Raw genomic sequence first — 16,576 nt, 5'->3', positions numbered from 1 at the left:
AATTCCTAACTCAGAAAAGCTGAGATTAAATTCAGTGTACTTCACCATCTGGGCCACATACCTTTTGTTATAGTCGTAGAAACTCAAAATGTTTATCTAAAATTTGGATAAAAATGGCTGATCCAGATTAGTGCTAAATATGTCACATGGTAGTGCTAAATCCCTCCTTTCAAAAAAAAACAACTCTGTGTTCATTTGCCTTGCTGCTTTGATTTATTTGATTTCAGCTAATGCAAAATTAAGGTGGTTTAATTAGCGGCAGTCAAGTTGGATTTATTGTCAAATGCACAAGTACAGTGAGGTACAGGCAAATGAAAACCTTGCTTACATGTGGATTCAGACAATACGGACTGTAGAACATAAACTACACAGACTTTATACAAGATATGTAGAGAAGACTGTGCAAAACACAACAGCAGTGCACAAAGCACCTTCAGAAACAAGAGATAAACACACGAGATTCTGGAAATCCAGAGTAACGCATACAACATGCTGATGCAACTTGGCAGGTCAGGCAGCATCTATGGTAAAGAATAGAGCTGATGCTTTGGACCGAGACTCTTGATCAGGACTGGAAAAGAAGGGGGAGAAAGCCAGACGCAAGTGTATAGTTGTGCAGGATGTGGTCTGTGGTGTTCCATTGCCGAGGTAGGATTAGACTTGTGCAGGTGGGTTTAAGAACCTGTCAGTTGTGGGGAACTGGGGAAGGAGATGGCAGAGGGAAGGGGTGAGAGATCAATGTTTTCACTTTTGATTGTTCCTCTGTGCAACGATGAAAACAGCAATAAAAACAGCAATAATTGCAGCAGACATTTAACATGATAAAATAATCCTGAGTGTTTACAAAGGAATTTCTGTTCTCAGAGGCCTGTGAATCTCTAGTACCCTCTACCTGACAATATATTCAAGGCTGAGGCTGGCTGACTTTTGGACAACGGGCGAATGGCTATGGGAAATGGGCAGGGAAGAGAAGCTAAAACCTTAAATCAGAATAGCCATGGTCCAACTGCATGTTGGAGCAGGGCTGTGTGGTTTAACCTTGCTGGTTATTTTTATGTTCTCATGAGTGAAACCAGATTAAAATTGAAGCTAATCCAAAAACCAGGGCAGATGTAATCTTTCAGCAGTATCTTGGAAATGTCAGGGCAATCATTTGGGTTTGCTGATGAGATAGTCTGGATATCAACATGAAGAATGACGACACGAGAGGTTTGTGCCACGGAACTGCACAAAAGGTGCAGCAGGAGCAAAGAATGGGTCTGGCTTGTCAAAATACATTTTTATTCAAGGATGACTGGTCTTGACATATCTTTTAATGGCAGGAGTGTATTATCCAGAGATTGTCAAGCATGAATGGTAAGCTAATTAAAATACTCAGCAGTGTCCTTGTGTTTTAATTACCACTGTTTCCTGCTTCACAGATTTTGGGTTATTTGCTTCCACCGGTACGAAGAAATGCCCAGTCAGGGAATCGTGAAAGATATGGAATATGGTCTTCATCTGTTTGGCAAGATGTGTGTTCATCTGTCTGTGACATTTGAGCCAAACTCCTGTCTGAATAGAATAACTATGTTTTCTTAAATTGTGGATAAAAGGGCAGAGCCATTAATGCATTCATCTGTAAATACTGTATGGGTACTGAAGCACAGAGGACACATCGCCTTCATTTTTCCCTGTAAAGTAATACTGCTGTTTACCAAGGATACAAACTCACACATCAAAATTTTAAAAAAAGTTTTTGGGATATATGGCACATCTTCCAAGTGCAGTGCTGCTTACTGCAGCCTCTAGTGTTGATGTGTTGTGAGCTGTTGTGGACTGTTGGGGAACAGGAAACATATGCATTTGAGCAACAGCATAACAATACGTCTCTGTGTAAAAGTGGGAGAAGCACCAGCGCTTAGTCATGTTACATTGCTGCTGTAGGTATTTTACCCAGTTGCTTGTGACAAGCCTCATAAATTCAGTAGGTCTTATTTGCCTAATATATTCTGGTGAAGTGAAGATTTCTTTATATTTCTACCTTTCATCACATCTCCCTGGAATTACTTAACAGAATATTTCAGTCATTCTATTGAACTTCATTGTGTAATATGCCATTAACTTAAAAGCTTTGAATTTTAACATTTGCCTTTAAAAAGTTACACACTCACTCATTACTCCATTTTCTTTACCTGTTTGTAAGGTTAATGAGAATATTTACTTCGTAGTGGCATTAGGTTAAACACCCACATGCAGAATATTAGAAAGGCAATTGTTTATATATTTTTTGAAAGCCCTTAAGTCTGAGTGGAGTCATCGGGACACCATCATGATGGCGTTTTTTTAGCAGGCTTTCTTATTTTTACGAGGCCGAGTTGCTAGGTCGGTGCTCAACTCAGCACAGATGGAAAGCGTACAAGGGAGTCCGCTGGATTCGAACTTGGAAGCCCGCTGGATTCGAGCTCGGGAGCCTTTGCTCTGAAGTCCAGCGCTAATGCCACTACGCCACCAGCCAGTATTATTTATATTAGAAACTGATAATTAATGCATTTGGATGTATATTCCACAAAAATATTTGCTTAGAATATTTACTACTTAAAGAATGTTCAAGATGGTGGGTAAATATGTAGGAGGTCTACTGTGCGAGTCAAAATGACTTCCATGTTCTATATTCAATATGCTAGTGGTGTAAATAAATGCTGGCATGTAGTTACCTAAGGCATTTATCTCTTACAAGAACAGCCAGTGCAATTCTGTTCTGCAACAATGCCTGAGATTGAATTGGACTCCGTGTTCTCACTTTTAGGGCAATATTGTATCCTATTAATTGAATAGCTTCTCAAATGAAATAATACAGTATGTGCTTTAAATTACTATCAAATATAGCCAGTACAAATTTGGGCTAATAAAAATGCATTGCAATAAATACCACCAATAAATGGGGTAATGGTCAAAATGCCTCAAATCTTAGCAATGAGAACATTACTGGTGATGTTTCTTAAAGTGACAGATAGGCAAGAAATTAGTATTAATGTCTATATATTTAGTTCTTGGATTTAAATGGTTTATCATTGATTACTGCCTTTACTTCCTTGTCAGCTCTTTTTTCCACTTACTGTGAAACAATTTGCATTGATTATCTGCACTGAAGTTTTGATTCTGCTGCCATGATGATATGTTGATTTTAAGCATACGTTGTCATAAATGAAAGATAGTATATGACATTTTGTGGGGAAACACAGGAGTGTACACAGTGGGAGACATTTGAACTGAAAGTACTCCCTTGGGCTTTCCTATCCCTACAACAACAAGAAAACAACCATTTAACCTTCATTAATGAGTCTGGCTTAGTTTCCGCTGGCACTAAAGGTTGCAAAGTTGAAATTCTATGTCTTTAAAGGTCCTGACTATAACAGAATGGAAGGGGCTTGTTTTCTGAACATGTAGAAGGTGGAACAGACTCTCTCAACCGAATTCCTCCCTTTGTTACCATTATAGTAGATCCTGTTTCTTACTTGACACAGCGCCGATTGAATACAAGGTCACATTTTGTGGGCTTACATTTTCGCGCAGGGAAATGGTTCTGCCTGATTTACAGTGGTTGCGGTTATCTCATTCTTATATTTAAAGAGTAAATTGGTGGCCCTGTGTGGAGGTGGAGTGGGAGTGTGAAATTTTGCGGGTCGGGGTAGGCAGGTCTTCTATTGTTGCCTCATTGAAAAGGATGTTCAGGTGGAGCAGGGACATAAATGATGAAGAATTTAGTTCTATAATGTGGTTTTATTTTCAGTATTAAGTAGCTGAAAATTGGTCACCCCTTCCCACCACCAAATTCTTCTCCCACTCCCAGTGAAACAATTTTATCGGGGTCATTTTGTGTCATGGTGGAAATTGACCGGGTATTTCCAGGATGAGTCATTCTTGCCTCTCTGCTATAAGTACTGAACAAGGAATGCATGGAATGACGTCATTTCCTGTGCATCGGTATGGGGATACTTGGACCACCCCACCACACACAAGGGAGCCGAGAGATAACGCGTGCGTGTTCATATTTACTTTAACCGAGGCACGCCCGTATCACTTGGTAGAGTCATGACTTATGCAATTCACGTACATTTACATGTAACCTGTAGGGAATTATTTAAACAAAAAAGAATACTTCATCAAACAATGTATTTATGATATTACTGAAATATTAATTAACCAACAATACCCTGCTTTAATTTATCTTTATTTTATTTTCAGCATGGACAGTTATGGACCAGAGGCCATTTTCCATCATCTACAATTCAATGATGCTGTTTCATTTACTTGTTCTCCCTGAACACAGTAACTAATATAGATTCATGGAAAAGAACAGCACAGAAACAGGCCCTTCAGTCCATCTAATCTGTGCCAAACCAGTTAAACTGCCTAATCCTGTCGACCTGCACTGGGACCATAGCCCTCCATACCCCTACCAGACATGTATCTACCCAAACTACTCTTAAACATTATAGTCGCGCTGGCAGCTCGTTCCACACTCATGGAAACAGATGAGGTTTCATGAGTGCCCACAACCAATATTTAGGAAGGGTGTGGTGGACAGAAGCCTGAGTTTAATCCCGTGACCACATGCTCCAGTTTCTTCCTGCGTGCTAAAGTTGTTCAGGTTGGTAGACTGTAAATTGCCCCTGGTGTGTAGGTGAGTGGTAGAGTCTGGGCTGTGTTAATTGGAATGTGGGGAGAATAACTTGGGATTAGAGTAAATGGATGATACCCTGTGGGCAATTGGACTTTACGGAATGTTGTAAAGAAATTATTTTTCTTTTGTCCTTTTGAAACAATTGAGCATTTGCCGTCTGGTTGTCTGATGTTTTAAAACCAGATCTACTTGATTCAATTATTTAATTTAGTTAATACGATTTAATCTTGTGGATTGCTAATGGATGCTGAGTAAATTCTGAAATTACCTCTATGGACAGGTCAAAAAACATCCACTCCTAAACCTGTTAACCAGGGTCATCTAATCCGAAACCTGCAGAAAGTGGTGAAGACTAACTTCAAAGACTCAGGTCTCTGGCATTGAGTCTGGCTCTGTGACTCAGAGGTGAAGGGGGAAGAAGAGGCAAACTGTGGTGTTAGGGGATTTGTCAGCTAGGGATACAGAAAAGATGTTCTGTGGACAAGAACAAGATACCCGAATGGTCTGTTGCATCCTGGGTGCCAGGGTCTGGGATCGAATCCTCAGCATTCTTAAGTGTGAGCGTGACCAGCCAGAGGCCATGGTCCATGTAGGTACCAATGACATAGGTAGGAAGGGGGATGAGGTTCTGTAAAGTGAGTTCAGGGAGTTAGGTGCTAAGTTAAAGGGCAGGGTCTCCAGGGTCGTGATCTCAGGATTGCGACCTGTGCTATGCGCTAGTGAGGCCAGCAGTAGGAAGATTATACAGTTTAACACTTGGCTAAGGAGTTGGTGTAGGAGACAGGACATAAGATGTTAGGATCATTGGGTTCTCTTCCAGGGAAGGTGGGACCTGTACAGCAGAGACAGTTTGCACCTGAACTGGAATGGGGCTAATATTCTAGCCGGAAGGTTTGCCAGTGCTGCAGGTTGGGGGGTTTAAACTAAAGTTGCAGGGGGATGGGTACCAGAGTGCCAGAACAGAAAGTGGAGAGGTTGTGGAGACAGATGTTGTTAAGACCTCACTCAAAGTCAGGAATCAAAAGCTTGAGCATGGTGCAACTAATGTCCCGACGTGTGTGTATTCCAATGCAAGAAGTATCGTAGGAGAGACAAATGAGCTCAGGGCATGGATCAACACATGGAATTGACATATTGTAGCATTAGGGAGAATTAGTTGCAGAAGGGACAGGACTGGCAGCTCAATATTCCAGGGTTCTGTTGTTTTAGATACAACAGAGATGGTGGGATAGAGGAGGAGGGATGGTGTTACTAGTCATGGAAAGCGCCATGACAGTGTTCAGTCAGGACAGATTGGAGAATAGAACCAAAATCAGAATCAGGTTTATTATCACCGGCATGTGACATGTAATTTGTTAACTTAGCAGCAGCAGTTCAATGCAATACATAATATAGAAGAAAAAACCAAACAAACAAAATAAAATAAAAATAATAAATACATAAATAAATAAGTCAATTATAGTACACATATATTGAATAGATTAAAAATTGTGCAAAATACAGAAACACTATATATTTAAAAAGTGAGTTAGTGTCCAAGGGTTCAATGGAACTTGTCTATTGAGGTTTATGGGTGGGACTGAGTAATAAGGAAGGTATGACAATGTTAGTGGGGCTATATTATAGATCATCCAACAGTCTGAGGGATTTAGCGGAACAAATTTGTAAAGAATTTGCAGACTGTTACAAGAAACATAAGATTGTTATAGAAGGTGATTTTAACTTTCCACATATTCACTGGGACTCCCATACAGTAAAAGGTCTAGATGGGATAGAGTTTGTCATGTATGTTCAGGGAAGTTTTCTTAATCAGTACAGAGGGAGTACAACTAGAGGTCATGGTTAGGGTGAAAGGTGAAATGTTTAAGGGGAACATGAAGGGAAACTTTTTCACTCAGAGGTTTGTGAGTGTGGAATGAACTGCCAATGAGTGCATGTGAGCTTGAGATCAATGTTTAAGAAAAGTTTGGATAGGTATGTGGGTGGTGGGGTATGGAGGGCTAAGATCCCATGTAAATCAATAGGAGTAGGCAGCTTAAATCGTTTAGCAGGGACTAAATGGGCTGAATGGCCTGTTTCTCTGCTGTACTTTTCTTGACTAAGAAGCCTGTCCAAGAGGCTCTTAAATACCCCCAATGTTTTAGCCTCCACCACCATCCCTGGCAAGTCTTTTCAGGCACCCACAACCTACAGTGTAAAAAAACTTACCCCGATGTCTCCGCTAAGCTTCTCTCCCATATCTTTGTACATATGCCCTCTGGTGTTTGCTATTCGTGCCCTGGGAAACAGGTACTGGCTATCCACCCTATCTATGCCTCTCATAATCTTGTAGACCTCTATCAAGTCCCCTCTCATCCTTCTACACTCCAAAGAGAGAAGTCCCAGCTCTGCTAACCTTGCCTCATAAGACTTCTTTTCCAATCCAGGCAACATCCTGGTAAATCTCCACTGCACCCTCTCCATAGCTTCCACATCCTTCCTATAATGAGGTGACCAGAATTTAACACAATACTCCAAGTGTGGTCTCACCAGAGATTTGTAGAGTTGCAACATGACCTCTCTACTCTTGAACTCAATCCCCATATTAATGAAGCCTAGCATCCCATAGGCCTTCTGAACTATCCTATCAACCTGTGCAACAACCTTGAGGGATGTATGGATTTGAGCCCCAAGGTCCCTCTGTTCATCCACACTCTTAAGTAACAGACCATTAACCCTGTACTCAGCCTTCTGGTTTGTCCTTCCAAAATGTATCACCTCACACTTAACGGATTGAATTCCATCTGCCACTCTTCTGCCCAACTCTGCATCCTGTCTATATCCTCTTGTAACCTTCGACAACCTACAGCTCCATCCACACATCCTCAACTCCTGCAATCTTCGTGTCGTCCACAAACTTACTCACCCATCCTTCCGCCTCTTCATCCAGGTCATTTATAAAAATCAGAAAGAGCAGGGATCCCAGGACAGATCCTTGCAGCACTCCACTAGTCACTGACCTCCAGGCAGAATACTTTCCATCCACTACTACCCTCTGCTTTCTTCCTGTAAGCCAATTTTTTATTCAAACAGCCAAGGTTCCACTGATCCCATGCCTCATGACTTTCTGGATGAGTCTCTCGTGGAGGACCTTGTCAAATGCCTTGCTAAAATCCATGTCGACCACATCTACGGCCCTACCCTCATCAATTTCTTTTGTTACCTCTTCAAAAACACTCAGTTGGGCTTGTGAGGCATGACCTTCCCTTCACAAAGCCATGTTGACTATCCTTGAGTAGACTGTGCTTCCCCAAGTGCTCGTAGATCCTATTCTTAAGAATCCTTTCCAATGGTTTGCAGACCACCGACGTAAGACTCACTGGTCTATAGTTCCCTGGATTCTCCCTATTACCTTTTTAAAACAAGGGAACTACATTTGCTATTCTCCAATCCTCCAGCACCTCCCCTACAGCCAAAGAGATTCAAATATCATAGCTACTGCTCCAGCAATCTCTTCTCTCACTTCCCACAGCAACCTGGGGTATATCACATCCGGCCCTGGTGACTTATCAACCTTGATGTTTTTAAGAAGATCCAACACTTCTTCTTCCTTAATCTCCACATTGCCCAGCACACAGGCCTGTTCTATTTCGACCTCACCCTGATCAAGGTCCTTTTCACTTGTGAATACTGAAGCGAAGTATTTACTTAGGACCTCCCCAACCTCCTCCGCCTCCAGGCACATGTTGCTTTCTTTATCCTTTAGCGGCCCCACCTTCATTCTTGTCATCCTTCAGCTCTATTAAATTTGGGAAATTCTAAATTGGGGAAAGGCCAATTTTGATGGCATCAGAAAGGGTTTGGCAAATGTGGATTGGGACAGGCTGTCTTCTGGCAAATGCGTACAGTAAGTGGGAGGCCTTGAAAAGTGAAAATTTGAGAGTAAAAGCTTGTACATTCTTGTCAGAATAAAAGGTAAAGATAACAGGTGCAGGGAACCTTGGATTTCAAGAGACATTGAGGCCCTGGTTGAGAAAAAGAGGAGGTACGTTGCAGAAATAGGCAGGTAGGAACAAATGAGGTGCCTATGGAGTATATGAAATGCAAGAGAACACTTAAGAAAGAAATCAGGAGGGTTAAAAGAAGACAAGGGGTTGCCTTAGCAGACAAGGTGAAGGAGAATTGTAAGGGACTGTATAGATATGTTAAGAGTTACAAGGAACAAAATTAGTCCCCTGGAAGATCAGAATGTTAATCCATGCATGGAGCCTAAAGAAATGGGGGAAATCTTAAATGCATTTTTTTGCACCTGTATTTACTCAGGAGATGGACACAGAGTCCATAGAAGTAAGGCAAAAACGACATCAACTTTATGAACTCTATACAGATTATGGAGGAGGAGGTGTTTGCTGTCTTGAGGTAAATTAGGGTGGATAAATATTCAGGGCCTGACAAGGGGTTCCCTTGGACCATATGGGAGGCAAGTGCAGAAACGGCAAGGACCCTAGCAGAGATATTTAAATCATCCTGAGCAACACTTGAAGTACTGGGGACTGGAGGATAGCTAATGTTGTTCTGCTGTTTAAGAAAGGGTCTAAAAATAAACCAGGAGATTATAGGTGGGTGAACTTGCCATCAGTATTGGAAGGTATTCTAAGTGACTGGATAGGGGAGCATTTGGGTAGACATGGACTAATTAAGTAGAGTCAGCATGGCTTCCTCTGTGATAGATTGTGTTTAACCAATCTTAATGAGATTTTTGAGGAAGTTACCAGGAAAGTTAATGAATGCAATGCAGTGGAAGTTGTCTACATGGACTTTGGCAAGGCATTTAACAAAGTCCCGCGTGGGAGGTTGGTCAAGAAGGTTCAGTCACTTGGCATTCAAGATGAGGTAGTAAATTGCCTTTATGGGAGAAGCCAGAGAGTGGTAGTAGATGGTTGCCTCTCTGACTAGACGCCTGTGACTAGTAGAATGCCGCAGGGACTGGTGCTGGGTCCGTTGTTGATTGTCATCTATATCAATGATCTGAATGATAATGTAGTTAATTGGTCAACAAATTTGTGGATGACACCAAGATTGGGGGTGGAGTGGACAGCGAGGAATGCCATTGTGGCTTGCAGCAGGAAAAATGGGCTGAAAAGTGGCAGATGGAATTAAATGCAGACAAGTGCAAGATATTGTACTTTGGTATGACCAGCCAGGGTCGGTCTCACACAGTGAATTCGGGGGCATTGAGGAGTGTGGTAGAACAAAGGGATCTGGGAATACAGGAATGAAAGTGGCATCACAGGTTAATGCTGAACATATAGCTTGATAATGTTGTAAAGAAAGCTTTTGGCACACTGGCCTTCATAAATCAAAGTATTGAGTACAGGAGATGGGATGTTATATTGAAGTTGTATGAGACATTAGCGAGGCCTAATTTGGAGAATTGTGTACAGTTTTCTCACCTACCTACAGGAAAGATGTAAACAAGGTTGAAAGAGTACAGAGAAAACTTATAAGGATGTTACTGGGACTGGATGTCCTGAGTTATAAGGAAAGATTGAATAGGTTAGGACTTTATTCCTTAGAGCGTAGAAGATTGAGAGGGGATTTGATAGATGTAAACAAACTTATGAGGGGTATAGATAGGATAAATGCAAGCAGGCTTTTTCCACCAAGGTTGGGTGGGACTACACCAGAGGTCATGGGTTCAGGGTGAAAGGTGGAAAGTTTAAGGGGAACATGAGGGGAAACTTCTTCTCTCAGAGAGGGACATGAGAGTGTAGCATGAGCTGCCATGCAAGTGGTATACGTGAACTTAATTTCAGCGTTTAAGAGAGGTTTTGATGGGTACATGGATGGTAGGGGTATGGAGGGATACGGTCCCAATGCAGGTTGATAGGAGTAGGCAGTTCAAATGGCTCGGCATGGACTAGGTGGCCCGAAGGGCCTGTTTCTGTGCTGAACCTTTCTATTACTCTATATTTACTCATACCACAGGTGGGCATTGCACTGGAGCATTGGAAGAGCAGTAGTGCATTCATTCTTCTGGTTCAGTGTTTGGTTTGGATGAAATTGATCTCTTCCCCAACTCCATTGATCCCTTTGATCTCATTTGTATAAATTTCAGTTTTTTGGAAGCCTTTCGCGTGGAAAAATACATTTCTAACATTGCTTCTAATTGGATTATGTCTAATTTTCGGATAATGATCTCTAGTTTTGCATTTTCCCAGAAAAGGGAACAGCTTTTCTCTATCTACTCTACTTTTATGATGTCAAACACAATAAACAAACTAATAATATTAAGGCAGCTTTAGTAATTTCTATTAATCCTAGGACATGGTCTAACATGTTCCAGTGGTCAGAAACAGTAAACATCACTGATGTATCTTCTCCAGTTTGGATAATACACAAGAGCACTTCTAAAATGCTCATTACCGTTTTGATAAGGGAAGGCTGACCACAGGATTAGATGCTGAACAATTAAGTGTGCCTATTAAATGCTCATTTACTCGGCGGGTGATTGGTGGAAGTCTCTATGTTATCTCAGTTGGAAGTTGTTTCTTAAACTTATCGGAAATGTGCTCTTATACTTACATCATAGTTTTAAACAACAAGGGGTAGATTGCAGACAATGTCTTGTGATCCCATCTTTCCCAGAATATATTAAACACTGCAAACTACATGGAAAGCCTTTCTTCATTTTGTTTGACAGGTACTCCTGCTATTAATTGGTTGGAGAGAGTGGAAGGGTGGGAGGTTGTGGCACTGTGGAACCTTCTAGGTCAAAAACACCACATGATCTCCATTGGTAATTGTGCTATGACATTTTTAGAGAATGAGTTTTAGTGAAGTGGAAACCACTGGAAACACGCTGCCGGTTCAATAGGAGTTGTGGAGAGAGAAACCATATTGATCCTTCAGGTTGATAGCAATCAATCAGAAATCTTCAGTATAATTTACAGCAAGCATGATGGGTGTTTAAAACACTTCTGAGGGAAATGCTTTTGAACCTTTCCAATGACACACTCAAGAAAGGGAAATTCTTCAAACAGGGGTGGCAAAGAACTTAGTAGAGTGGACCAAGAAATGATGAAAGAGAAGAGAGAAATGGAAAACTTGAGAGAATGAGAGGCGTTTGAAGTGATTGTGATAAAAAGGTGTTGCAACCATGCAGTAATACTAGACCACTCCTGAATTAGTTAGTTGTTGCATGAGAGTAAAGTGATGGGGATAATTTGCCCAGTGATTTGATCATGTGTCATCTAATGTGATATTGAAACTGGAGAGAAATCCAATTATGCTGAAATGAGGAGAGGAATATATTCTGAAAGCTATCTGGTCCTCAGTAAAGAGCAACAAAGAATGTCCGGAGAGAAGACAGCTTGAAGAAACCTCCATGTTTCCATCTTAGAAAGGCATGGATCGAGGAAAATAGGAAAGAGATTGTCAGCCACTGGCATGATTTAGCAGCAAGTCTAACATTGATAAATGCTTAAGAATCAATGAGTTTCTTTGTCTTTCAAGGAACATGGGAATGGCAGTAATCCATTTTACCCTTCAGTTCTGTTCCACCTTCTACTGAGCTCCTCTCTGATCTCTATCTGAACTCCATCCACCTGCTCTTAAAACTATCGCCTAACGAATAGCTGAGAGTTACAGCTTTAACATTTTCAGTTGTGTCTAGCAATAACAACAACTTTTTTGGGATGGATAAACTCAGGTTTTGAGTAATAATGTTTCCTGACACCATCATTCCTAATCTGTCCAATTCTAATTAGGGGTTTGTGCTCTCTTGTTCTGCACTCAACCACTGGAGGAAATATCTTCATTTGATCTATGCTAACGAGTACTTTAATTTTCTTAAACATGTCAATTAGACTCTTTAATCTTCTACATTTAAGAGAATGTCAATCCGTGGAATTTGTCCTTGTAGTTTAAGCCTGTTAACCCAGTTGTTGCAATTTTCTGTTGCCTTCCAAAGGCAATTTATTATTAGCACTGTGAAGCAAGGAACCGATTGTAATAATCCAGATGGGATCTAGCCAGAACTCCATTCAGCTATAATATCACTTGCACTGCTTTGTCTTCTAGTCATCTTGAAATAAAGGCCAATGTTCCATTAGCATTCTATATATTACCTTTTCATTAACTTTTTAATGATTTTGGTAGTTTGACTTCAATATCTCTGTCACTGTACAGCTTCTTATGCTTTAGAAAATATTTCTATCTACCTATTGTGCATCCAAAATGGATGATCTCATTTTAACTCTATCTGCCTCAGCTTTATCCAGTCAACCTATCAATGTCCCATTGCAATTTTCTAATCTGATTTGCACAAATTACTGACAATCTAACATAATGTTGTCAGCAAGCCTAAATACTTGGCTGTCATGAATTAAGAATACAGCAAAAGGCATTGATCCCAGAATGGATCCTTGAGGGACAGTGTTGTGCAACTTTGAATATTACCATTACCTCGAACTACTGCCGTTTACATCTTGGACAATTTTCTTATCCAGCTAAAAGGCTTCAGCTGTTGGGAGTTGTGGGGAAACAAAACAAAGACAGTGAAAAGATTAAAGAGATTGTAATGCTTCATGAAATTTATGCTTCAATATTTCTTACTAAACTCACGTTCCAGTTCTGTAAATTGACATTTAAGTAATATACTTTAAAACTCATGCAAACTCTAAGAAGCAACAAACGTACTGCAGGCTCACTGAGATTGTAAATACAGCCTATACAGGCAGACAATAGGGATACTTGTCTTGCTGAACAGGGTTTATACATAATTGCTAGTTATTTTGAATGTTGAGCAATAATGCCACACTGCAATCTGTAAAAACACAACTGGCAACATGGGGAGGGTTGACCTTTCTTAATAATATTACTATTTTTTTCACATCAATGCCAAAATTGTTTTGAATGTGTATGCATTAGAGAATCAGAAGTGGGTGGAAGGCGTGGATAGATCTGTCCACACAGAGGTCAAAGGTCACATATTGTTGCAAGGGGAGGGGCATTTGAGCCTGATTTGTTATTAAATAATGAGGTTACAATAAAAATACAGTTTATTAATATTCTTTAGAATAAAATACATTTTAAAACACAGGCTGTATAATTTTTAGATGAACTTGATCTCATCTTTCTTAATCTCATTTATTTTCTTTCTGAAACGGAAATTTTGTACACAAAATTATAGCTAAATTAAAATCTTTAATTATCATTCATAGACGTGGACTTGGAAAAAAAGCTTGTGTTTCCCCCAGACATTGTGGCTACAACACTCCGGCCAGACATGGTCCTGTGGTCCACAACAGCCAAGCTGACATATGTTGTGGAATTGACAGTACCATGGGAAGATGGTGTCGAAGAAGCTTATGAGAGGAAAAAGACCAAGTACTCTGAACTGACAACTGTAGCTGCCCAGAATGGCTGGAAGACCAAGATTTTCCCTGTAGAAGTGGGATGCAGGGGATTCGTTGCTACATCTATGACCAGTCTATTGAAGAAGATGGGAGTGAGGGGTCACTCCTCCAACAAGCGATCAAGTCCTTGTCAAATGCAGCTGAAGAAAGCAGCAATTGAATTTGGATTAAAAGGAAAGGCAACAACTGGGCTGCAAGATGAAGACAGGAGAGTATGGAACTAAGGGGGGTGTATCTGGGACACCAGGTAACACCGTTGAGCCCTCTGGAGATGTCGTGGGTTTATCAATGAAACATCAAAGAAGGAGGGTGCCCGCCTGATGACCCCAATGACATACCTACCCTCCCCCCTTGTCACCATTCCAAACCCACTGCCAACATCGAGAATGCCAACTTACCATAGGGATTGAAACATCAAGTCTTAGTAGCTCTACTATCTACATTGTAGATGGTTTATAACAAATGTATTGTGTGTCTATTAAAATTAATTAAAGCATTATAACAAATAAAAAAAACACTCTAAATGTAGGTAAGCTTATTGCACTAAAATTAACTAATTTCTTAATATTAAAATAATTTTAACATGGATACATGAATTCTGTTTCTGAGGAACTGATCAAAGTGCTTGTTAACTTTGAGAATAAGCTCCAAGTAGACTGCATCTTAGTTTTTCAAAGAAAATTCCTCTTACCTAAAGCAGTCAGTTTACGAGCTTTTATGCCTGAGTCTAAATTGTTATGATAGTTTTGTCTTTCAGATTGACTGTTAGTCTTGCTTAGTATGTTACAATCAATGTGTTGGTATATGAATGCCATAGTAAAAGCAGCTGCTCGTTGTTATTTGCCCATTGTAGGTGACTTTGATAATGAACATACATAGTTTAAATAGTGTATGCAATCTTTATGTAAGGTGAGATTCTACTGGATTGCTTCAATAAATCTTTCTAGTGGTTTTGCATAGGAATCTTCAAATGAAGAAATCACACAAGTTGAGTCTCTTTCATTTAGACATTATATTAGAATCTGTAGTTTTTTTGGCAATGGGTTCGATGGTTAATGCAGCCAATTCTTTAAGAGTTGTGGCGGTCTGCAGGTGGTTGAAACTCACTGAGTTTCAGTTCAAAACTAGACTTGTTAACTCTACCTCAATAACCGAGAATTAAATACACTGAATCACTGAAGCTAATCCCACCAAGTTATGATGAGTTCTAAAGAATTTTAAGCAGTAATCTAACCATCAAATTTCACAACACATGCCGGTGATAATAAAGCTGATTCTGATTCTGAACATGCCATTTGCAATAATCTCACACAATTAACCCTTTTTATTCTCTCTATCCTCCCATCAACTATATCTTACCACTTACCTGCATACCAGAGGCAATTAAACCTATCAACCTGCTTGTCTTTGGAATGTAGAAGGAAACCCATGAGTCATGAAGAACCTGACACAGAGAGCATCAGAGGTCAAGACTGAACCTGGGTCACTAAAACTCTGAGTCATCATTTCCACTAGATGTGCCACTGGGGTTTTCACTACCTGATGGGAACCTGTTTTGCAGCACTCTCAGCTTTGATTCCATCAACTAGCATATCTGGTGAAGATGGAATGGTAGAGTAGTGGTTAGTACCAGGCTTTACAATACTGGTGAGCCGGGTTCATTTCCCAATGCTTCCTCTACGGAGTTTGTATGCCTTCCTCGTGGCCACGTGGGTTTCCTCCCACAGCCTGAAGATATACCAGTTGTAGGTTAGTTGCTCATTGTGAATTGTCCCATGATTAGGCTAGCGTTAAATTGATGGATTGCTGTGTGGCACGGCTAGAACAGCCGGAAGGGCCTATTCTATGCTGTATCTCAATAAATAAGGAAACCTGCCGCAACTTATCAAATAAATTGCCTGTTTAATCAGCATATCCATCAGTGATCTGATTTATTCATTTTTATTTAGAGATACAGCATGGGACAGGCCCTCCTGGCCTACCGAGCCACACTGCCCGCCAACCAACCTATTTAACCCGGACTAATCACTGGACAGCTTACAATGACCAATTAATCTATTAACCAGTACATCTTTGGACAGTGTGGGGAAACTGAAACACACAGAGGAAATCCACACAGTCACGGGGAGAATGTACAAACTCCTTACAGACAGCACTGGAATTGGATCCCAAACTATGACACCCCCAGCTGTACTAACATGGCACCAAACGCAATGGATGTTATTTTCTAATGCAAGCTCCTATTAATACCCATACACATCCTTTACTTATCTGAGTTTTGCAGCAAAGATACTGCAACTGATATGAAACCTTAACTTTTGAATAGTCACTGTGCAAGAGTAACTGCAAGTATGGTACAAAGATGAACACAAAGTGGCCACTTTATTTGGCATACCTGTACACCTGCTCATTAATGCAAATTAATGCAGCCAAACATGTGGCAGCAACTCAATGCATAAAAGCATGAGATTTTCATGTGCAACAGTATCTAGAGTTTGCAGAGAATGGTGTG

This window comes from Mobula hypostoma, chromosome 2 (assembly GCF_963921235.1).
Source record: "Mobula hypostoma chromosome 2, sMobHyp1.1, whole genome shotgun sequence".
NCBI classification, from domain to species: Eukaryota; Metazoa; Chordata; class Chondrichthyes; order Myliobatiformes; family Myliobatidae; genus Mobula; species Mobula hypostoma.
Note: the sequence above shows the minus strand (reverse complement) of the source record.